The sequence below is a fragment of the Somniosus microcephalus genome, unplaced genomic scaffold (genome assembly GCF_052327205.1).
Source record: "Somniosus microcephalus isolate GS21.2 unplaced genomic scaffold, FLI_Smic_1.0 unresolved_chr5, whole genome shotgun sequence".
In the NCBI taxonomy this organism is placed as follows: domain Eukaryota; kingdom Metazoa; phylum Chordata; class Chondrichthyes; order Squaliformes; family Somniosidae; genus Somniosus; species Somniosus microcephalus.
In genome coordinates this window covers 32,048,116-32,070,960 of record NW_028225183.1, presented here as the reverse complement: position 1 = coordinate 32,070,960, position 22,845 = coordinate 32,048,116, and the positions used below count along the sequence as shown (strand labels likewise).

At 45.0% G+C, this 22,845-nt stretch overlaps 2 non-coding genes across 2 annotated transcripts; both read right to left on the bottom strand.

Moving 5' to 3' along the window:
- Window positions 1-19,072: 19,072 nt before the first annotated feature.
- Window positions 19,073-19,236, bottom strand: LOC147087809 (U1 spliceosomal RNA). Its single transcript, XR_015075554.1, has one exon. It is a non-coding gene; the product is annotated as a U1 spliceosomal RNA (small nuclear RNA).
- Window positions 19,237-22,453: 3,217 nt separating this feature from the next.
- On the bottom strand, window positions 22,454-22,617 carry LOC147087808 (U1 spliceosomal RNA). Its single transcript, XR_015075571.1, has one exon. It is a non-coding gene; the product is annotated as a U1 spliceosomal RNA (small nuclear RNA).
- Between the last annotated feature and the right edge of the window lie 228 nt (window positions 22,618-22,845).

Genomic DNA, 22,845 nt, shown 5'->3' with positions numbered 1-22,845 from the left:
TCTCTGTCTTGGATATCTCTGAATGTCTATCTCTCTCTTTGTCTCTGTCTGTCTGCCCCATCCTACTGAATCTTTCACTCTCACCCTGTCGCTGCTTGTGCCTCTCTGCCTGTCAGTCTCTGTCTGTCTGTCGCTGTCTGTCTGTCTCTGCCTGTCTGTCTCTGTCAGTGTGACTCTGTTTCTGACTGTCTGTCTCTGTCCCCCTGTCTCTGTACTTCTGTCTCTTTCTCTCTCTGTTTCTGTCGATCTGTCTGTCTCTGCCTCAGTCTGTATCTGTATGTCATTATGTGGCTGTATCTGTCCGACTGTCACTTTTGCCGTTTGTCTGTCTCTCCCTGTCCGTCTCCACCCATCTGCTTCTCTGCTTCTGTCCCTGTCTCTGCCTATTTCTGTTGGTCTCTTTATCACTATGTATGTTTCTGTCTGTCTCTGTCGTTTTATTTCGCTGCTACTGTCTCTCTCTGTCATTCTATCTCTGCCCGTCTGTCTCTGTCTGTCTGTGTCTGCAGGTCACTCTAAGCCTGTCTCTGTACCTGTCTGTAAGTGTCTGTTTACCTATCTTTTTCCATGTCCCGCTGTCTCTGGCTGTTCTGTCTCTGTCTTTAACTCTCTGTCTCTGCCTGCCTCTTCCTGTCTGTCTGTCGCTGTCTCTTTGTCTCTGTCGGTCTGTCTCTGTCAGTCTGTCTCTACCTCGGTCTGACTATCTTCCTCTGTCTGTCTGTCTCTTTGTCTGTCTGTCTCTATGTCTGTCTTAGTGTCTGTCACATTCTCTGTCTCTCGGTCTGACTTTGTCTATTTGTGTTTTTCCATCTGTCTCTGTCTGCCTCTTTCTGTCCAACCACGTTAATCTGCCTCTCTCTGCCTGTTTATGTCTCTGCCTGTACCTGTCGGTCTCTTTCTCTGTATCTGTCTGTCTCTGTCTCTGCCTGTCTCTGTCGGTCTCTTTCACTGTCACTCTCTGTCTCTGTACTTATGTCTCTACCCGTCTGTCTCTGTCTTTGTCTGCATGCCTCCCTAATCCTGACTTTACCAGTGTATGCGATTCTCGGTCCGTCTGCCTCTGTCCATGTGTCTATCTGCTAGTGTCCGTTCGACTCTCTCTGTCTGAATCATTCTCTGTCTGCCTCCATCTTTGTCTTTCACTGTCTCTTCTACAGGTCTCTGAATTTACGTCATTCTCTGCCTCTTTGTCTGTGTATGTCTATCTCTGTCCGTCTTTCTCTGTCTGTGTCTATTTTCCTCTGTCCCTGTAACTCGGTATTTCAGTCCCTCTCTGTCTGTATAGACTGTGTCCATCTGTCTCTTCAGTGTGTCACTGTTTCTGACTGTCTGTCTCTGTCCAATTGTCTCTGTCCATCTGTCTCTTTCTCTGACTCTCTCTGCCGGCCTCTGTCTCAGCCTCTGTTTGTCTCAATCCATTTGTATTTTTCTGTCTGTCTCTGTCGCTGTCTGTCTCTGTCTGTCTGTTTCTCTCTGTCTTTCTCTGTCCGTCTGTTCGTCTCTGTGTGTCACTGTCTCTGCCTGTTTCTGTTGGTCTCTTTCTCTGTATCGGTTGTCGCTTTCTCCGTATATGTCTGTCTCTGTCCTTCTTTCTCTGCCTGTCACTGCAGGTCTCTTTCTTTGCCTCAGTTTGCCTCTATCGGTCCCTAACGAATATTCTCTGTCCATCTGTCTCTGTCCACCTGTCTCTGTCCACCTGTCTCTTCCTGTCTGTCTCTGTCCATCAGCCTCAATCTGTATCTGCCTCTATCTCTCTGACTCTCTATTTGTCTTTCGCTTTCTGTCTGCCTCTGTCTGTCTGTTGTGAGCTATGGGGGCGGTTTGTGGTGGATGGACAGTATGTGGCCACCAGATGGAGACAAAGTCCCCCTCTCACTCCAACTCAGGTGAAGGCCACACCCACCTCCAGCACACCTGAGGCAAATCTACCCATAGCTCAGGAGTTCAAAAGGCAAACGAGTGCATCTCTTCTGGGCCAGTGCCTGAGAAGAGGGCCAGTGCATGAAGAGAGGGCCAGTGCCTGAGAAGAGGGCCAGTGCCTGAGGAGAGGGCCAGTGCCTGAGGAGAGGGCCAGTGCCTGAGGAGATCTGGGCCAGGACAGGGCCAGTACCTGAGGAGAAAGCCAAGACAAAGCCAAGACTGCTGTTGGGGCCCAGCTTGCAGCTGCCACAGGGAGATCTGCTGTTGAACCCCGGTGGAATATTGATTAGTTCTGACAACCTGATGTGATCCCTGGACCGGCTGAGAAAGCTACAGTGGTAAACTAACCCTGGCTTATTGTTTTTGGGAGAAAACTGATTTAAGGACTGCCTTCCTAACCACCCGGGGCAGGTGATGGTTTTGTTCTACATTTTTCTTCTTGAGCTCATATGTTGTTGGATTTTGCCAGACGTGAAACTTTTTCCCCGTTTTCTAAAAATAAAAATCAGCTGACTGCTGTATTTCATTGACCAATCTTGTGACTGTGCTTGTGTCCTCCATCCCACATCAACACACCCTTCGGTCTAGGTGGTGGTTGATTTCATATGGTGGAGAATGCTGGATTTAGCCCTCTGGTGACTGGGAGGACAAAGCACACATTGTTCAAAACCCTTTGGTGGAGCGATAGAGGCCGATCTGCAGGCCTTTGAGAGGACATTCTTAACAGGTGTAGTGTGTCACGAGTTGAAAATTAATTACACTGTGCCTTATCGAGCTGTGAAGAAAGGAATCCCCATACAACTGTATTGTGCCTTTGGAAATTTGTCGAGTGACACGAAACACAGTATAGAATGGCATAAAGTAGGAAAAAGCCCACAAAAGTAAAAGCTGAGAATGGAATAACAATCATCGATTATGGGACAGAAGCTTGGCTTAAAATTGAAAAAGCAAGAAGAAGTCATTCTAGAATTTACTACTGCCGCTCTAATTTAGTGAACGATATGAGTAGCATTCTGGATCCAGATGTTTCACTCAGTGAATTGCGGGATTCCTTATCAGAAGTAGAAGAGAAATACAAAAAAAAACTATGGTCTCCAATGCACAACTAGACAAAGAAAAATCTAACCTCGTCTACCAAGTGGATACACTAGAAGTTGATATTGAGGAATTGGAGGAGCAAATGGCAGAGCTATATAGAGAAAATGAGGAAAAATCTAAGGAACTCTAAGATTGAGAATGTGCACACGTATTCTGATCGACTGGAAAATGGCACAGATCTACAAATTCTTGAAATGCAGAGAGATGCGAATAGGCAGTTGAGTGAGTGCAAGTTTAAACTGTCAAAAGCAGAACAGGATATTGCCACTGTTGAATAAAATGTTGCCAGACTCGAGGGACAGGTGCTTCGTTCTATAACAGCAACAGAAAACTCCGACAAAATAGAGGATGAACAAAAAGCAGAAAAGAGGAGGCCGTTTGGTCTGCCTGCGCCCCTTCCCGTAGGTCGGAGCTGAGGGGGGGGGGATATGTGAGCTTTGGGGGCGGTTTGTGGTGGATGTACGGCATGTGGCCACCAGATGGAGACAAAGTCCCCCTCTCACTCCAATTCAGGTGAAGGCCACACCAACCTCCAACACACCTGAGGCAAATCTACCCATTAGCTCAGGAGTTAAAAAGGCAAACTAGTGCATCCCTTCTGGGCCAGTGCCTGAGAAGAGGGCCAGTGCCTGAGGAGAGGGCCAGTGCCTGAGAAGTGGGCCAGTGCCTGAGGAGAGGGCCAGTGCCTGAGGAGAGGGCCAGTGCCTGAGGAGATCTGGGCCAGTGCCTGAGGAGAGGGCCAGTGCCTGAGGAGAGGGCCAGTGCCTGAGGAGAGGTCCAGTGCCTGAGGAGAGGTCCAGTGCCTGAGGACAGAGCCAGTGCCTGAGGAGAGGGCCAGTGCCTGAGAAGTGGGCCAGTGCCTGAGGAGAGGGCCAGTGCCTGAGGAGAGAGCCAGCGCCTGAGGAGAGGGCCAGTGCCTGAGGAGAGGGCCAGTGCCTGATCCAGCCCCTGAGGAGAGGGCCAGTGCCTGAGGAGAGGGCCAGTGCCTGAGGAGAGGGCCAGTGCCTGAGGAGAGGTCCAGCCCCTGAGGAGAGGGCCAGTGCCTGAGGAGAGGGCCAGTGCCTGAGGAGAGGGCCAGTGCCTGAGGAGAGGGCCAGCCCCTGAGGAGAGGGCCAGTGCCTGAGGAGAGGGCCAGTGCCTAAGGAGAGGTCCAGCCCCTGAGGAGAGGGCCAGTGCCTGAGGAGAGGGCCAGTGCCTGAGGAGAGGGCCAGGACAGGGCCAGTACCTGAGGAGAAAGCCAAACATAGCCAATACTGCTGTTGGGGCCCAGCTTGCAGCTGCCACAGGGAGGTCTGCTGTTGAACCCGAGTGGAATATTGTTGAGTTCTGAGAGCCTGATGTGATCCCTGGACTGGCTGAGAATGATCCAGCTGTAAAGTAACCCTGGCTTATTGTTTTTTGGAGAAAACTGATTTAAGGACTGCCTTCCTAACCTACCGTGGCAGGTGATGGTTTTGTTCTTCATTATTCTTTTTGAACATCATATGTTGTTGGATTTTGCCAGACGTGTACTTTTTTCCCCCGTTTTGTAAAAATTAAACACAGCTAACTGCTGTATTTCATTTATAATGTTGTGACTGTGCTTGTGTCCTCCATCCCGCATCAACACACGCTTTGGTCTAGGTGGTGGTTGATTGCACTGTCTATCTGCCTGTATCTGGCCATCTGACTCTGTCAATCTGTCTTGCCTTTCCTATCTCTGTCCTTCTGTCTATGTACCTCTGTCACTCTTTGTCTGTCTCTGCATGTCTGTCTCTGCCTATGTCTGTCTGTGCCAGCCTCTATCAGTGCTGTCTCTGTTTCTATCTCTGTCTTTTTTTCATCCTGGCTCTCTCGTTCTGTCGCTGTCTGTCTGTCACTCTCTGTCGCTGTCTCTGCCCTGTCTCTGTCGGTTGCATTCTCTGCCTCTGTCTCTCTCCGTCTGTCTCTCTACAGCTCCCTCTGTCGCTGTCTCTGTCTTTCTCTCTCTCTGTCTTTAACTGTCTGCTTCTACCTGTCCGTCTCTGTCTCTTTGACTCTGTCAGTCTGTCTCTGTCTCGTTGACTCTATCGTTCTGTCTCAGTCTCTGCCTCTCTGTCAGTTGGTCTCTGTCTGCCTGTCTCTGTCTGTCTTTCGCTGTATCTGTCTCTTTATCACTCTCTTTGTCTGTCTCTCGGGCTGTCTCTGTCTCTTTGTCGCCTTCCATCTGTCTTTGTCCTTCTGTCTCTTCCCATCTGTCTGTGCCCGACTGTCTCTTTCTGTCTGCCTCTGTCTCTGTGTCTCTGGCTTTCTGTATCTTTCCCCCTTTCTCTGTCCAACCATCTCTTGTCTGTTTGTCTCTCTATTTAAGACTGTACCTGTCTGTCTTTGTCTTTGCCTGTCTCTTACTCTGTCTGTCAGCCTCTCTCTGTCGCTACCGATCTGTCTGTGCCTCTGCCAGTCTATTTCTCTGTCACTGTCTCTCCCTGTCTGTCACTGCCTCTGTCTTTCACTGTCTCTTTTATGTCTGTCAATATCTCTGTCTGTCTGTCTTTGTCTCTTTGTCTCTGCCCATCGTGTCTCTGTCTATTTGTCTGTATATGTCTGTCTCTGCGTTTCTCTGTCCATGCCTGCATATATCTGGGCCAGTCTTTGTTTCCGTCACTGTATTGATGTTTATGCTTGCTTTTCCATTTTCTCTGTCTGTCTGTCTGTCTCTGTCTGTCTGTCATTAATGGTCACATACGCTGCCGTGTCTCTGTCGTGCTCTTTCTCTGTCTCAATCACTGACCTTCTGCATTTGCCCGACTCTCTGTGTCTGTCTGCATTTCTCTCTAAGTCTGTCTTTGTCCCTGTCTGTCAGTCTCTGTCCATCTGTCACTATCTGTGTCCCACTGTCACTGTCTGTCTCTGTCTCTGTTTCTGTATTTCACTCTCGGTCGCTGCCTGTCTCTGACTGTCTGTCTGTCTCCATCTTTTTGTCTCTGTCGATCTCTCTCTATTCATCTATACCTCTCCGTCTGTCTCTGTCTGTATGTCTCTGTCAGGCTGTATCCACCTCGGTATTTCTGTCTTCCTCTGTCTCTCTGTCTCTGTATTTCTGTCTCTTTGTCTATCTCAGTTTCTGTCTATTTGTCTGCCTCTCGGTCCACCTCTGTCGCTTTGTCTCTGGCCGTCTGTCTCTTCCCATCTGCCACTGCCCATCTGTCTCTGTCTCTTTCTCTTTGCCCATCTGCCTCTTTCCGTCCATCTCCGTCTGCCGGTCTCTCTCTGTCTATCTCTCTCTCTGCCTGTTTCTGTTGGTCTCTTTCTCTTTCATTGTCTGTATGTGTCCTTCTGTTTCTGCCAGTCTTTCTCTGTTTTTTGTGCGTCTCTATGATTCTATAAACATTTTTTTATCCATGTCTCTTATTCTCTGTCCATCTGTCTCTGTCGGTGTGTCTCGCTCTGTCTCTCTCTTTCTCTTTCTCTCTGTGCCGGTCTCTGGCTCTGCATCTCTCTGTCTCTATCCGTCTGCACCTGTCGTTCTGTTTCTGTCGGCGTCTGTCTCTGTCTGTCTGCCTCTCTCCTTCTATCTTTGTCCATTTGTCTCTCTTTGTCTGTCTCCATCTCCTCCTGTTTCTGTCAGTCTCTTTCGCTGCATCAGTCTGTCTCTGTCCTTCTTTCTCTGCCTATCACTGCAGGTCTCTTTCTGTGCCTCAGTTTGTCTCTGTCGGTCGCTACCGAACAGTCTCTGTCCATCTGTCTCTGTCCATCTGTCCCTTCCTGTCTGATTCTGTCCGTCGGCCTCAATCTGTATCTGCCTCTATCTATCTGACTCTCCCTTTGTCTTTCGCTTTCTGTCTGTCTCTGTCTGTCTGTCTATCTGCCTGTATCTGGCCATCTGTCTCTGTCAATCTGTCTCGCCCTTCCTATCTCTGTCCTTCTGCTAATGTACCTCTGTCACTCTTTGTCTGTCTCTGCATGTCCGTCTCTGCCTATCTCTGTCTGTGCCTGGATCTATCAGTGCTGTCTCTGTTTTTATCTCTGTCTTTGTTTCTATCCTGTCTCTGTCTGTCTGTCGCTTTCTGTCTGTCACTCTCTGTCGCTGTCTCTGCCCTGTCTCTGTCGGTTGCATTCTCTGTCTCTGTCTCTCTCCGTCTGCCTCTGTACATCTGCCTCTGTCGCTGTCACTGTCTTTCTCTGTCTCGGTCTTTAACTGTTTGCCTCTGCCTTTCTGTCTCTGTCTCGTTGACTCTGTCGGCCTGTCTCAGCCTCTGCCCCTCTGTCTGTCGGCCTCTATCTGTCTGTCTCTGTCTGTCTTTCTCTGTGTCTGTCTCTGTATCAATCTCTTTGTCTGTCTCTCGGGCTGTCTCTGTCTCTTTGGCACTCTCCGTCTGTCTCTGTCCTTCTGTCTCTTCCCTTCACCCTCTGCCAGACCCTCTCTTGCCATCTGTCTCGGTCTCTGTATCTCTGGCCTTCTGTCTCCTTCCACCTTTCTCTGTCCGTCCATGTTTGTCTGTCTGTCTCTCTATTCAAGTCTGTACCTGTCTGTCTTTGTCTTTGCCTTTCTCTTACTCTGTCTGTCAGCCTCTCTCTGTCGCTACCCATCGGTCTGTGCCTCTGCCAGTCTATTTCTCTGTCACTGTCTATCCCTGTCTGTCACTGCCTCTGTCTTTCACTGTATTTTTCATGTCTGTCAATATCTCTGTCTGTCTGTCTTTGTTTCTTTGTCTCTGCCCATCCTGTCTCTGTCTTTTTGTCTGTGTATATCTGTCTCTGCGTTTCTCTCTCCATACCAGCATATATCTGGGACAGTCTTTGTTCCTGTCTCTTTATTGCTGTCTATGCTTGCTTTTCCATCTTTCTCTGTCTGCCTGTCTGTCTCTGCCTGCTGTCATTTACTGTCGCTTACTCTGCCATGTCTCTGTCGGTCTTTTTCTCTGTCTCAGTCTCTGTCCCTCTGCCTTTCCCCGACTCTCTGTGTCTGTCTGCATTTCTCTCTAAGAGTGTCTTTGTCCCTGTCTCTCAGTCTCTGTCCATCTGTCACTATCTGTGTCCTGCTCTCACTGTCTGGCTCTGTCTCTGTTTCTGTCTTTAACTGTCTGTCACTGCCTGTCTCTGACTTTCTGTCTGTCTCCGTCTCTTTGTCTCTGTCGATCTCTCTCTACTTATCTATATCTGTCCATCTGTCTATGTCTCTATGTCTCTGTCAGGCTGTCTCTACCTCGGTCTTTCTGTCTCCCTCTCTCTCCCTGTCTCTGTATTTCTGTCTCTATGTCTATCTCTGTGTCTGACTATTTATCTGTCTCTCGGACGGCCTCTGACACTTTGTCTCTGACCGTTTGACTCTTTCCATCTACCACTGCCCATCTCTTTCTTTCCATCTGTCTCTGTCTCTTTGTTTTTGCCCTACTGTCTCTTTCTGTCCATCTCCATCTGACGGCCTTTCTCTGTCTACCTCTGCCTCTGCCTGTTTCTGTCGTTCTCTTTCTCTTTCCCTGTCTGTATCTGTCCTTCTGTCTCTGCCAGTCTTTCTCTATTTTTGTGCGTCTCTATGATTCTATAAACATTATTTATCTGTATCTGTGATTTTCTGCCCATCTGTCTCTGTCCGTGTGTCTCTCTCCGACTCTCTCTTTCTCTTCCTCTCTCTGCAAGTCCCTGACACTGCATCTGTCTGTCTCTATCTGTCTGCATCTGTCCTTATGTTTCTGTCGGCGTCTGTTTCTGTCTCTCTGTCTCTCTCCGTCTATCTCTGTCCGTTTGTCTCTCTCTGTCTGTCTCCGTCTCCTCCAGTTTCTGTCAGTCTCTTTTGCTGTATCAGTCGTCTCTGTCATTCTGTCTCTGTCTGTCGCGGCTGCTCTCTTTTTCTGCCTCCATCTGTCTCTGTCTCATTTCTTTCACTGTTTGACTCTGTCTCTTTGTCTCTTGTCTATCTGTCTTTATCTGACTCTCTAGGAAGTTCTGTCCCTGTCATTCTTTGTTTATGCCTGTCTTTATTCTAGCTGTCATCCTCTCTCTGTCCCGGCCCATGTCTGTGTCTCTGCCTGTCTATGTACCTGTCACTGTCTACCTCTGCATGTTACTGCCTCTGTCTTTCATTGTATGTCTCTGTCTCTCACTGCATCTGTCTGGCTGTCTTTGCCTCTTTGTCTTGGCACCTCTTTTCTCTGTCTTCTGGCTCGGCCCGTCTCTCTCTGTCTTTCTCTCTCTGTCTTTTTGGCTCTGCATGTCTCTCTCTCTGTGCATGTCTGACCGCCACTCTCTGTCCCTGGCCATCTGTCTCTCTCTCTCTCTGCTGTCTATACCTCTGAATCTATCTATCCCTGTCTGTAACTGCTTCAGTCTTTCAATTTCTGTCTCCTGTACGATAGAGTTTACCTGTAGGATTTAGTAAACATTATTAACATTCTACAACCATTTTTATATAACTATAAAATGTGAAATTGTATGTTAAAAACCTAAAATGCCTGTGTAACTGGCGAATGGCTGAGACCAAAGCAGGATGGGAAAATTATGCCAACCTGACTAAAAACCTCTGTTTGAAATGACTGAAGTATGGAATGCAGTGCTAAAGAAACACGGTGACTGTCAGGGACATGGGTTTCGGTAATGTTATGGGGAAGTGATAAGAGCTATAGGAGAGAGAATGGAGTTGGAGCCTTCATTTTAAGCAGCAGAAAAATAAACTCTTTACAAAACACTTCAAGGATGTTCTGTAAAGTGAAGTTCTTAGATGAGGTTAATTTGTAATGCACAGAAATAGGCTGAGTGGAACTAACGAGGTCATCAGATCATTGTTAAGAAAAGGGGAGGTAATCATAGACCGTACTTGTGAAGGTCAGAATGGTGAGACAGCCCAAGCAGCTGCAAGTTGCTATGTATTTTGAAGGGGTAAGAAAGGTACAAAGGAACAGCTATTGAACACTGGAAGCAGCGCAACACCAGAGGATGAGAAGCTTCAGTCAACAGAACAGAGCAAGAGAGTAAAGACACCGCGCCACAGTCACTCAGAAGGAATGCCGGATTTCATGAAACAGACTGCGACTATCGTCTGGTGAAGTATTACTTCTTTCTACTGGATGTTTAATGCTTAATAAACCTGGTTTACTTACGCACAATATACCTGGACCCAGAGTGGTTTGTGTAGCCATGGACTGTTTTACTGATACACAATGTACCTGGACCCGGAGTGGTTTGTGTAGTCACGGACTGTTTTACTGATGCACAATATACCTGAACCCAGAGTGGTTTGTGTAGTCAAGGACTGTTTTACTGATACACAATATGCCTGAACCCAGAGTGGTTTGTGTAGTCACGGGCTGTTTTACGGATACCCAGTATAACTGAACCCAGTGTGGTTTGTGCAGTCATGGACTATTTTACTGATACATAATATACCTGGACCCGGAGTGGTTTGTGTAATCATGGACTGTTTTACTGATACACAATATACCTGGACCCAGAGTGGTTTGTGTAGTCACGGACAAATTATTATAAAGAGCTTCTGAAAGCTACAGATTGGTGGCCAACGTGGGGGTGTGATGTTTTACTGAAACCAGATCTATTGTACATAAGGCAGGAGCTTGGATTTTTGCTTAGATTTTCGTCTGATCAACGAAAGTCCTGGTGGAAAGTTAGGTTATCTAACATATTGTTTCTCTTTTACATACAGCAAGATGTCATGTGAGAATATTTTTGCAGACTTTGAAATGGTTAATGAAGATGTGCGGGAATGTACAGTTACAGATGTTAGTAGAATAATGTCTATCAAATGTTAAAACCAAGTCAGAGGACAATCAGGATAAATCAGAAAAAGACAAGCTACGGCAGATAGAAGAGAATCTAACGTTAACGGAGGTAACAAAATTGTTAACGGGCGAGAAGTCAAACTGGGAAAAAGAGGCTGTAGAGTTAAAAAGTAAGATTTATGTTCTTCAGTGCCTGGTCGATGCTTCGACATCAATAATACAGCAACAGAGCATTAATACAGTTCAAGCCAGCACTGCAATGCAGAACCTTGAGGACGCTTGCTGTCAGGTAGGCTCCTAAACAAAAGACAATGAACATCTTACCAGAAAATTAAATGGTTCACAAAAAACCCTAAGAGAGGCTCTTCAGCACCCCCAGATGGAGTCGGACCACTGACAGTTTCATATTAATATACAGCAGTTGGAAAACCAGTTGGGTAAACAACGGGCTGTAATAGTGGCGCAAGAATGGCAGTAAGCATGGTGCGGTTGATAGATTGTAAGAAATGGAAGAAACGTTTAACCGAGGCCTCAGATGTTGGAATTCATCAAACAACATTTGGCAGAAAACGACGGTGGAAAAATTAACATTTGGAGATGGTGTGGATTGAACACAGTACCTTACCATGGAGCTACATCCGCAACTAGTGTTTTGCTGTATTGAAGGATAGAAGGACTGGCAGCCTTATCTTTCTAATCTTCCTTTGTGTTCCAAGGCTATGCTGAAGTAGGAGCACCTGATACAACTGAGTGAAGAGAAGAATTCTGGGCTGGTCAATCCGAGAACAGAGAAAGTTTAAATGAAAACGAAGAGTTGGGGAATTTTTTGGCCTCTTCCCTCTAGGAAAAAGTAGAGTGAGTGGAGAGCTCACATCGGCCTTTATCATTATGGAGGGGTTAAAATCATAGAATATTACAGCACAACAGGGGCCATTCAGCCTGACGTGCCTGTGCCGGCTCTTTGAAAGAGCTTACCAATTTCCTCCAACACCCCAGCGTTTTTCCAACAACGCTGCGAATTAGTTCCCTTCAAACATATGTCTAATTGCCGTTTGAAGTTGCTGTCGAATCTGACTCCACTACCTTTTTAGGTAATGCGTCCCCGCACTTTAAAAACATCTGTGTGGCAATATATATTACATGTATGACGTCTGGTTACTTGTCAGAGGAATTAGTTTCTCTACCTGCTCTATCAAATCCCTTAATTATTATGCATATCTCTATGAAGCAACCCTTATTGGCATAGGGTCAAGCAATCAGAGAGTTAAATGCGTGGCTCAAAGAGTGGTGTGTGAAAAGTGGTTTTAATTCATGGGGCACAGGCTCCAGAACTGAAGAATGAGAGATCTGTTCCATTGGGACGGGCTCCACTTATACCGGGCTGGGACCTGCATCCTGGCGAATCGAGTAACTAGGGTTGTAGATAGGGCTTTAAACTAAAACAAGGAGTGGGAAGGATGAGTTGTGGGGAAATTTGGAAATCTAAAGAGAAAAGTCAAGGCCACACAGCAATGTAGTGATTGGGTAAAAATAAGCATAATGTAACAGGAAGGGACAGAATTTAATGGTACCACTGCAGAAGAGAATAAGTTCAAAGCTGGGAATAGTGGTCAAAAATTAAAATAAACCTTCTTTATCTGAATGCGTGAAAGATTCATAACAAGATAGACGAATTAATGGCACAAACAGAGATAAATGGGTTTGCTCTAATAGCCATTACAGAGATATGGTTGCATGGTGGCTAATGTTGGGAACAATTCCAGCATAATTGACGTTTCTAAAAGACAGCCAGAGGGGAAACGGAGGGGGAATGGCCCTCCTAATTTCAAGATGGCATAAGGAAAGTAGTGACAAAGTAACTTGGCTCAGAAGATCAGAAAGTAGATTAAGTATGGGTGGAGATAAGGAATAACAAGGGACAGTAAACACCCGTAGGTGTAACATTTAGGCCACATAGGAGTAGCAATACCGTTGGACAGAATATTAATCAAGAAATAGTAGGAGCTTGCAACAAATGTAATGCAATGATATTGAGGGATGGTAATCTTCATATAGACTGGGGAAATCAAATTAGCAAAGGTAGTCTGGAGAAGGAGTTCATGGAATGCTTTCGGGACAGTTTCCCAGAATAATATGTCATGGAATCAACCAGGGACCAGACTGTTTTAGATCTTGTATTGTGTAATGCGACAGGGTTAATAAGCTGTCTCATAATAAAGGATTCTGTGGGGCAGAGTGATCATAATATGATGGAATTTTACATTACTTTTGAGATGGATTTGCCTGAATCGGAAACTAGAGTTTTAAACTTAAATAAAACCAATTACGTAACTATGAGGGGTGAGAGGTAGAGGTAGATTGGGAAAATGTATGCCATTAGATAAGCAGTGTCTAGCACTTAACGAAATATTTCATAATTCTCAACAAGATACATTCCATTGTGAAACATAAACTCCACTGGAAAAGTGATCCAACCGTGGCTAATTAAAAAAGTTAAGGATAGCATTAGATTGAAAGAAGAAGCTCATAATGTTGCAAATATTAACAGTAAGCCTGAGGATTGGGAGAGTGTCAGAAACCAGCAGATGTTGACCAAAAGTTAGATAAAAAGGGAAAAATTAGAATATGAGAAAACTAGCAAGAAATACAAAAGCAGATTGTAAGAGTTCCTACAAGTATGTAAAAAGTGAAAGATTATCTCAAGTAATCGATGGCTTAGAGGTTGAGACAGGAGAAATTATTATGGGGAATAAGGAAATGGCAGAAACTTTAACAAATATTTTGTATCTGTCTTCACAGTAGAAGACACAAAAAGCACACCGAAAATCGCGGGGAACTAATGGTGTAATGAGGGTCAGGAACTTAACTTAATTACTATAAGTAGAGAAAAAGTACAAGTGAAACGGCGGGTGTAAAATCCGACAAATCCCCTACAACTGACGGCCTACATCCAAGGTTCTGAAAGCGGTGGCTGAAGAGATAGTGGATGCATTGGTTTTGATATTTCAATATTGCCTAGACTCTCGAAAGGTTCCAGCGGATCGGAAGGTCGCAAATGTAACACTGCTATTCAAGGAAAGATGGAGAGAAACAACAGGGAACCACAGGTCAGTTAGCCTGACATCCGTTGTCGGAAAAATGCTGGAATCCATTGTTAAGGAAGTGGTATCAAGTCACTTAGAAAATCATAACTTTATTAGGCAAAGACAACATGGTTTTATGAAAGGGAAATAATTTCTGACAAAATTATTATAGTTTTTGGAGTATGTAACTACCAGAGTAGATAAAAGCGAACCAGTGCATATAGTATATTTGGATTGACAAAAGGCATTCGATAAGTTGCCATATAAAAGTGTATTACACAAGATTAGGTCTGATGGCTTGGGGGTAATTTAGTAGCTTGGATAGAGGATTGGTTAATGGATAGAAAAAAGAGAGTACGTCTAAACGGACCTTTTTCAGGTTAGCAGGAAGTAACTAGTGGGGTATCGCAAGGAGCAGTGTTGGGGCCTCAACGATTTACAATTTATATTAATAATCTAGATGAAGGGGCCGAAAATAATGTATCCAAGTTTGCTGATGACACAAAGCAGGGTGGGACAGTAAGCTGTGAGGAGAACACAAAGAGGAAGCAATGGGATATAGATAGACTAAGTGAGTGGGCAGTAAGTTGACTGATGGAGTATAATGTAGAGAAATGAGAGGTTATTCACTTTGGTAGGAATAATAGAAAAACAGAATATTTTTTAAATGGTGAGAAACTTTCAAATGTTGGTGTTCAGAGAGATGTGGGTGTCCTCATGCAAGAAACACAGAAAGTTAGCATGCAGGTACAGCAAGCAATAAGGAAGGCAATTGGCATAGTGGCCTTTATTGCAAGGGGTTTCGAGTATAAGATAAGGAAGTATTGATACCATTGTACAGGGCCTTGGTGAGACCACACCTGGAGTACTGTGCACAGTTCTGGTCTCCTTATCAAAGGAAGGATATACTTGCCTTGGAGGCGGTGCAACATAGGTTCACTAAATTGATTCCTGGGATGAGAGTGCTGCCATATGATGAGAGATTGTGTAGAATGGGCCTATGCTCTCTGGAGTTTAGAAGAATGAAGGTGATCTCTTGAAACAATAAAGATTCAGAAGGGGATTGACAGGGTAGATGCTGAGAGGGGTATTCCACTGGCTGAAGTGTTTGGAATAAGGGGGCATAGTCTCAGGTTAATGGGTAGTCCATTTGAGACTGAGATGAGGAGGAATCTTTTCACTCAAAAAGTTGTGAATCTTTATAATTCGCTGCCCCAGAGGGCTGCGAATGCTGAGTCTCTGAGTATATTCAAGGTTGAGATAGATATATTTTTGGACCCTCTGAGAATCAAGGGATAAGGCGATCGGGCGGGAAAGATGACTTGAGGTCAATGATCTGCCATGCTCTTATTGCATGATGGAGCAGGCTCCAGGGGTCGTATGGTCTAATACTGCTCTTACTTCTTAAGTGTTTATGTTCTTATATTATTTTGTTAATCCTCTCTGCTCTAAGGAGAACAATACCAGGCTATCCAATTTCTCCAAATAACTGAAATCCCTTAACCCTGGTAAAATTCTCGTAAATCTTCTCTGAGCCCCCTCCAAGGCCTTGCCATCCTTCCCAAAGTGTATGCCCATATTTGAATGCAATACTCCAGCTGAGGCTAACCAGTGTTTTATGAAGATCATAAAGCCATCAGTCGTGTTTTTTAACGCTCTTAGGCCTATTAGAATTATTATTTAATGTGGCCACGTTTGGTTTAAACCGTTGATTTCTCTGGCTGCCACTTTTTTTTTCTCCTTCCTGTCTTTTGCTTTTGATCTTGTTTCCCATTCCTCTGTCTTCCTGCTCAGGTACCCACCCCCCTGCCATTTTAGTTTAACCCCTCCCCCACAGCACTAGCAAAGACTCTCCCTAGGACATTGGTTCCAGCCCTGCCCAGGTGCAAACCGTCCGGTTTGAACTGGCCCCACCTCCCCCAGAAACGGATCCAATATCCCAGGAACATGAATCCCTCTCCCTGGCACCATTCCTCTAGCCACGTATTGATCTGAAGTATCCTTCTATTTATACTCTGACTAGCACGTGGCGCTGGTAGCAATCCTAATCTCCTAACTCCCTATATTACGCTTTTAGGACATCATCCCGCTTTTTAACTATATCCTTGGTGCCTATATGCACCACAACAACTGGCTGTTCACCCTCCCCTGCCAAGATGTTCTGCAACCGCTCGGAAACATCCTTGACCCTTGCACCAGGGAGGCAACACACCAACCTGGAGTCTCGTTTGCGGCCGCAGAAACGACTATCTATTCCCCTTACAATAGAATCCCCTATTACTATAGCTCTACCCCTCTTTTCATTCCATTCTCTGCAGCAGATCCAACCCTGGTGCCAGGAAGTTGGCTGCTGCTGCCATCCTCTGATAAGCCATCCCCCCCAACTGTACTCAAAGTGGTGCATCTGTTGGAGAGGGGGATGGCCACAGGGGACCCCTGCACTACCTGCCTGGGCCTAGTACTCTGCCTGTTGGTAACCCATTCCCTTTCTTCCTGTCCAAAGTCTACCTGCGGTGCGTCCAACTCCGTAAACGTGCTATTCACGATTCCCTGAGCATCGTGAACGCTCCACTATGCATCCAATCGCAGCTCCAGTGCCGCAATAACTTCGTCCAGCATGGTCATTGCTTCCAGTAAGGCTTGCTCCTGTTCCATTTCAGTCTTGCCTTAAATCAAAATGATATCCTGTCGCAGGGAAAATCACCAGGACATTCTAATAAACGTGGCGTTTTCCTGAGCAAACAACATGAGAGGGCTGTCCTATGATGAGAGATGGGCCTATACTCTCGGGAGTTTAGAAGAATGAAAGCTGATCTCATTGAAACATACACGATTCTGAAAGGGATTGAAAGGGTAGATGCTGAGAGGTTGTTTCCCTTGGCTGGAGTGTCTAGAACTTGGGGGCATAGTCTCAGGATAAGGGTAAGGCCATTTAAGACCGAGATGAGGAGGAATTTCTTCATTCAGAGGATTGTGCATCTTTGGAGTACTCTGCCCCAGAGGGATGTGAATGCTGAGTGTTTGAGTATATTCAATGCTGAGATAGAGAGATTATTATGGCTCAATGGGCCGCATGGCTCTAACCACACACACACATCAATACATAAAGAAGTAACAGAAAAGGGTTACTTCTCCAAAAACCAAGCTGCTCATGTCGTGACTCGCACCAAGTCTCGTTCACCCATCACCCCCTGTGCTCGCTGACCTGCATTGGGTCACAGTCCAGCAACGCCCCGATTTTAATAATCTACTGTTTTCAAATCCCTCACGGGCTCGCCCCTCCCTTTGCCTGTAACCTCCAACCAATACACACTACAACCAATACACACTTAAAGGCCGCGCAGAAACGCAGCGCGCTGCAGTCCCCGTGCATCTGGTGAGCCAGCATTTAAAGAGAAAATACGTGCACGTGCTGATTTCTGAATAGGTCGCACAGCCCGTTGACGGGGCCGGGCGGGCCAAACAAACAAATTAGAGGGACCATTGCCTACAACTCTCCGAGATAATATAATAGAATGGTTGCAGTACAGAAGGAGGCCATTCGGCCTGTGGAGCCCGTGTCAGCTCTCTGAAACAGCACTTCAGCTAGTCCCACTCCCCCACCCTTTCCCCGTAGCCCTGCAATTTTTTTCCTTTCAGGTCCATATCCAATTCCGTTTTGAAACCCACAACTGAATCTTCCTCCAGCACCCTTTCGGGCAGTGAATTCCAAAAGCTATCCATACGCTACATAATCAATGTTCCCTAATGTTGCCTTTGATCTCTGTGCTCCTGCAACTCGGGCCTCTTGCATATTACTGTTTTATTTGGTTCACCGTTGACGGGCATCCTTTCAGCTGCGTGGCCCTAAAATCAGGAATTCCCTCCTGAAACTGCGCCACTTCTCTGTCTCTCCTCCTTTAAGATGCTCCTTAAAACCTGACTTTTCGACCACGCTTTTGGTCATCTGCCCTAATATCTCAAATACAAAAACAAAATACTGCGGATGCTGCAAATCTGACGTAAAAACCGAAAATGCTGCAAATACACAGCAAGTCCTGCAGCATCTGTGGAGAGAGTAACAGAGTTGTTGGAGAGAAGAGCAGAACTTCATCAATGTGGGCATTCTTAAAAGAGAAGTGGCAGTAAATTAAACACTAATACAGTTCTGACGAAGGGTCATCGACCTGAAAAGTTAACCCTGTTTTCTCTCTCCACAGATGCTGCCTGACCTGTTGAGTATTTCCAGCATTTTCTGTTTTTATGTCCTAATATCTCCTTGTGCGGCAGGGTGTGATATTTGGTTTGATAACGCTCCTGTGGAGTGCCTTTGTGACGTTTAACTACATTAATGGTGCTATATAAATACAAGATGTGGTAAACCACTGTCATACCTGTCTGTGTCTGTATGTGTATTCCACTAGGTACAGGTCTGGACATGCCTCGGCTGACTCCTCCCACTATTCCAGGTATATAAGTGACTACCTCCCAGTCCCTTAGTATTCTGGACGGGTCGACCACTCGAGACTAGACCTTCATTCTTTAGTTAATAAAAGCCTGATTGTTACTCGCTCAACCTCAGTCTTTTGAGTAATTGATGGCGCATCACAAGATAACAAGTCAATAAGGAGAAACTGTTTCCAGTGTCAGTTACAGGCACAACAGATTTAAGAAAATTTGCAAAAGAACCAGTCGGATGTTTCCCCGCCTCCCCCTCGTGAAGATGAAAATAAGTGATGCAGAAAATTGTTGTGAGTGCCTGCAATGCTCTGCCTGAAAGGGTGGTTGAAGCAAATTGAATAGTAATGTTGAAAAGGTAATTTGGATAATATTTGAAGGTAAAATAATTGCAGGGATTTGGTGAATGAACAGAGGAGTATGATTAATTGGATAGCCCTTTGAAAGAGCCAGCAAAGGTACGATGGGCCGAATGTCCTGGTTCTGTGCTGCATCATTGTTTCTGTAGTTAACAAGGATAAACATGTGGCCAAAGTGTAGAGTTGGCAGGCAGATTTGAAAATCTGGTTGTACGTGGTGTGGACATGTAAGTCTGAATAATTTTTGATCTTTTGTGCAAAATATGTATTTTCTTAGTTGGAAGGATGAATATGAACGTGAGCGTAGAGATAAATTGAAATGTGAGCTTTGGGAATCGCTTATGAGTCAATTTGAATAGGCTGTGTTTTGGAGAAAGGCCCTTTTGTATCGCAGCTCACTCTGTGGAGAATAAAGCAAAATATTACAAGCAGAATAACACTGCATTTGAGAGCTAGTTGAAAATCTAACTTTTAATTATAAAGCCAGGTGAGAGCGCGAACGCAGTCCTGCACTACCACAAATTTTGCAGCCGAGTATCCCGCATTTGAAGACATCGCAAGCATCAGCACACCCGAAGTGCAATGGACTAACCTCATCGTGGTAAAACCATCTTCATGATCATGGTTTCTCCACTGCCAGGTAAGTATAATTTCCATCGGCACACATTGCCTCGCCACATCATTCACTGCCTCTTACCGTCTCAATTACTCATTTTTTAAATCAAAATTCCCCCTTCATTCAAAGAGTGCTGTTGTTTTCTCATGTCGATTCCGCTAAAATATTGCAGTATATAATGATATGCCCTTTGACAAATCGCTGCAATAATAAAGAGCCGGACAAGCATATTTGCATATCACCCTTAAAAGGAAACGAACTCTCCCTCAGTAACTTTTCTTCAGGCCATAGAAAGTGTTCGGGAAATAAATCTCTCCTTATATGTATTGCATCTGAAGTAAATGTTTGTCTTATCTTCATATGAACAATCATTCGGAATCTGATGTGATTAAAAAAGCAAGTTTCAACTTTTGCCCATAAAGACCGATAGGGACATAGTGAGGTTCTGGCCCATCAAGTCTTCATCACTTGTCACATTCACTCACTGTGGTTGAAATAATTCACCAATAAACCTACCTTCTTTTGTTTAAGCGGGTTTCACATTGTTGTCTTATAATAGTCCTGTGAAGTGTCTTGGGACGTTTTAACAATGTTAATGGCGCTATATAAATACAAGTTGTTGTTGTCATTTGCAATCTTTCTCACTCTTTTCAGTCTGATAATTCAGTATAATCATAGTGATTAAATGATATAAGGAAAAGCCACATTAAGAGCTTAGAGACGGAGGTGGATAATAAATGTCCCTTTATCTTGTTATATGCAAGGGAGACACCGGAAATATTGAAGTATTCTAGCCAACAGTGCAACAATCCTAACTTCCTCCAGCATGGTCAGTGCTTGCAGTAAGGCTTTCTCCTGTTTCATTTCAGTCTTGCCTTAAATCAAAATGATGTCCTGTAGCAGGGAATATCACCAGGACCTTCTAATAACTGGCGTGTTCCTGAGCAGACAACATGAGAGGGCTGTCCTATGATGAGAGATGGTGATATACTCTCGGGAGTTTAGATGAATGAAAGGTGATCTCATTGAACGAGACAAGATTCTGAAAGGGATTGAAAGGGTAGATGCTGAGAGGTTGTTTCCCTTGGCTGGAGTGCCTAGAACTTGGGGGCATAGACTCAGGATAAGGGTTAGGCCATTTAAGACTGAGATGAGGAGGAATTTATTCTCTCGGAGGGTTGTGCCTCTTTGGAAATCTCTGCCCCAGAGGGATGAGAATGCTGAGTGTTTGAGTATATTAAAGGCAGAGATAGATAGATTATTACGGCTCAATGGGCCGCATGGCTCTAACCACACGCACTCATCAATACATAAAGAAGTAACAGAAAAGTGTTACTTCTCCAAAAACCCTGCTGCCCATATCGTGATTCGCAGCAAGACTCGTTCACCCATCACCCCCTGTGCACCCTCACCTGCATTGGGTCACGGTCCAGCAATCCCTCGATTTTAAAATTCTCTTGTGTTCAAATCCCTCCACGGGCTCACCCCTTGCTTTCCCTGTAACCTCCAACCAATACACACTGCAACCAATATGCACTTCAAGGCGGCGCAGAAACGCAGCGTGCTGCAGGGCCCGTGCATCCGGTGAGTCGGCATTTAAAGAGAAAAAACGTGCACGTGCTGATTTTTGAATAGGTCGCACAGCCCGTTGACGGGGCCAGGCGGGCCAAAGCATAAATTAGATGGACCATTGCCTACAACTCTCCGAGATCATATAATAGAATGGTTGCAGCACAGAAGGAGGCCATTCGGCCTGCCGAGATTCTGCCGGCTCTCCGAAACAGCACTTCAGCTAGTCTCCCTCCTCCACCCTTTCCCCGTAGCCCTGTAAATATTTTCCTTTCACGTCCATATCCAATTCCCTTTTGAAAGCCACAATTGAATCTGCCTCCAGCACCCTTTCAGGCAGTGAATTCCAGATGCTATCCATACGCTACATAAACAATTTTGCCTCAAGTTGCCTTTGATCTCTGTGCTCCTGCAATTCGGGCCTCTTGCGTATTCCTATTTTATTTTCTTCGCCGTTGACGGGCGTGCTTTCAGCTTCCTAGGCACTAAAATCAGGAATTCCCTCCCGAAACTGTGTCACTTCTCTGTCTCTCCTCCTTTAAGACGCTTCGTAAAACATAACTTTTCAACCAAGCTTTTGGTCATCTGTCTTAATATCTCAAATACAAAAGCAAAATACTGCGGATGCTGGAAATCTGAAAAAAATAAACAAAATGCTCCAAATACACAGCAAGTCAGGCAGCATCTTTGGAGTGAGTAACAGAGTTTTTCGAGCAAGGAGCAGAAATTCTTCAATGTGGGCATTCTTAAAAGTGAAGTGGCAGTGAATTAAACTGTAATACAGTTCTGACGAAGGGTCATCGACCTGAAACGTTAACCCTGTTTTTCTCTCTCCACAGATGCTGCCTGACCTGCTGAGTGTTTCCAGCATTTTCTGTTTTTACGTCCTAATATCTTCTTGTGACCCAGGGTGTGAAATTTTGTTTGATAACGCTCCTGTGGAGTGGCTTGGTACGTTTTACTACATTAATGGTGCCATATAAATAGAAGATAACAAGTCAATAAGGAGAAACTGTTTCCAGTATCATTTACAGGGGCAACAGATTTAAGAAAATTTGCAAAAGAACCAGTAGGATGTTTCCCCACCTCCCCCTCGAGAAGGTGAAAAAAGTGATGCAGAAAATTGTTGTGAGTGCCTGCAATGCTCTGCCTGAAAGGGTGGTTAAAGCTAATTGAATAGTAATGTTGAAAAGGTAATTTGGGTAATTTTTGAAGGTAAAATAATTGCAGGGATTTGGTGAAAGAACAGAGGAGTATGATTAATTGGATAGCCCTTTGAAAGAGCCAGCAGAGGAACGATGGGCCGAATGACGTGGTTCTGTACTGTATCATTGTTTCTGTAGTTAACAAGGTTAAACATTTGGCCAAAGTGCAGAGTTGTCAGGCAGATTTGAACATCTGGTGGTACGCGGTGTGGACTTGTAAGTGAATTATTTTAGATTTCTTGTGCAAAATATGTAATTTATTAGTTGTAAGGATGAATATCAACGTGAGTGTGGAGAGAAATTGAAATGTGAGCTTTGGGATTCGCTTATGAGTCAATTTGAAAAGGCTGTGTTTTGGAGAAAGGCTCTTTTGCATCACAACTCTCTCTGTCGGGAATAAAGCAAAGTTAAAATTGAAAGCAAAATAACAGCGCATTTGAGAGCTTCGTTGAAAATATAACTTTAATTGTAAAGCCAGGAGAGAGCGCGAATGCAGTCCACCACTACCACAAATTTTACAGTCGAGTAACCCGCATTTGAGGACATCGCATGCGTCAGCACACCCAAAGTACGATGGACTAGCCTCAGCCTGGGAGAACCACTTTCATAAGCATGGTCTCTCCACTGCCAAGTAAAGATGCTTTCCATACACTGGCTCGCCACATCATTCACTGCCTCTTACTGTCTCGATGACACATTTTTTAAATCAAAATTCCCCTTCATTCAGAAAGTGCTGCTGTTTTCTCATGTCGATTCTGCTAAAATATTGCATTATATAATGATATACCCTTTGACGAAACTCTGCAATAACAAAGAGCCGGATATGCATAGTTGCCTATTGTCATTAAAAGGAAACGAACGCTCCCT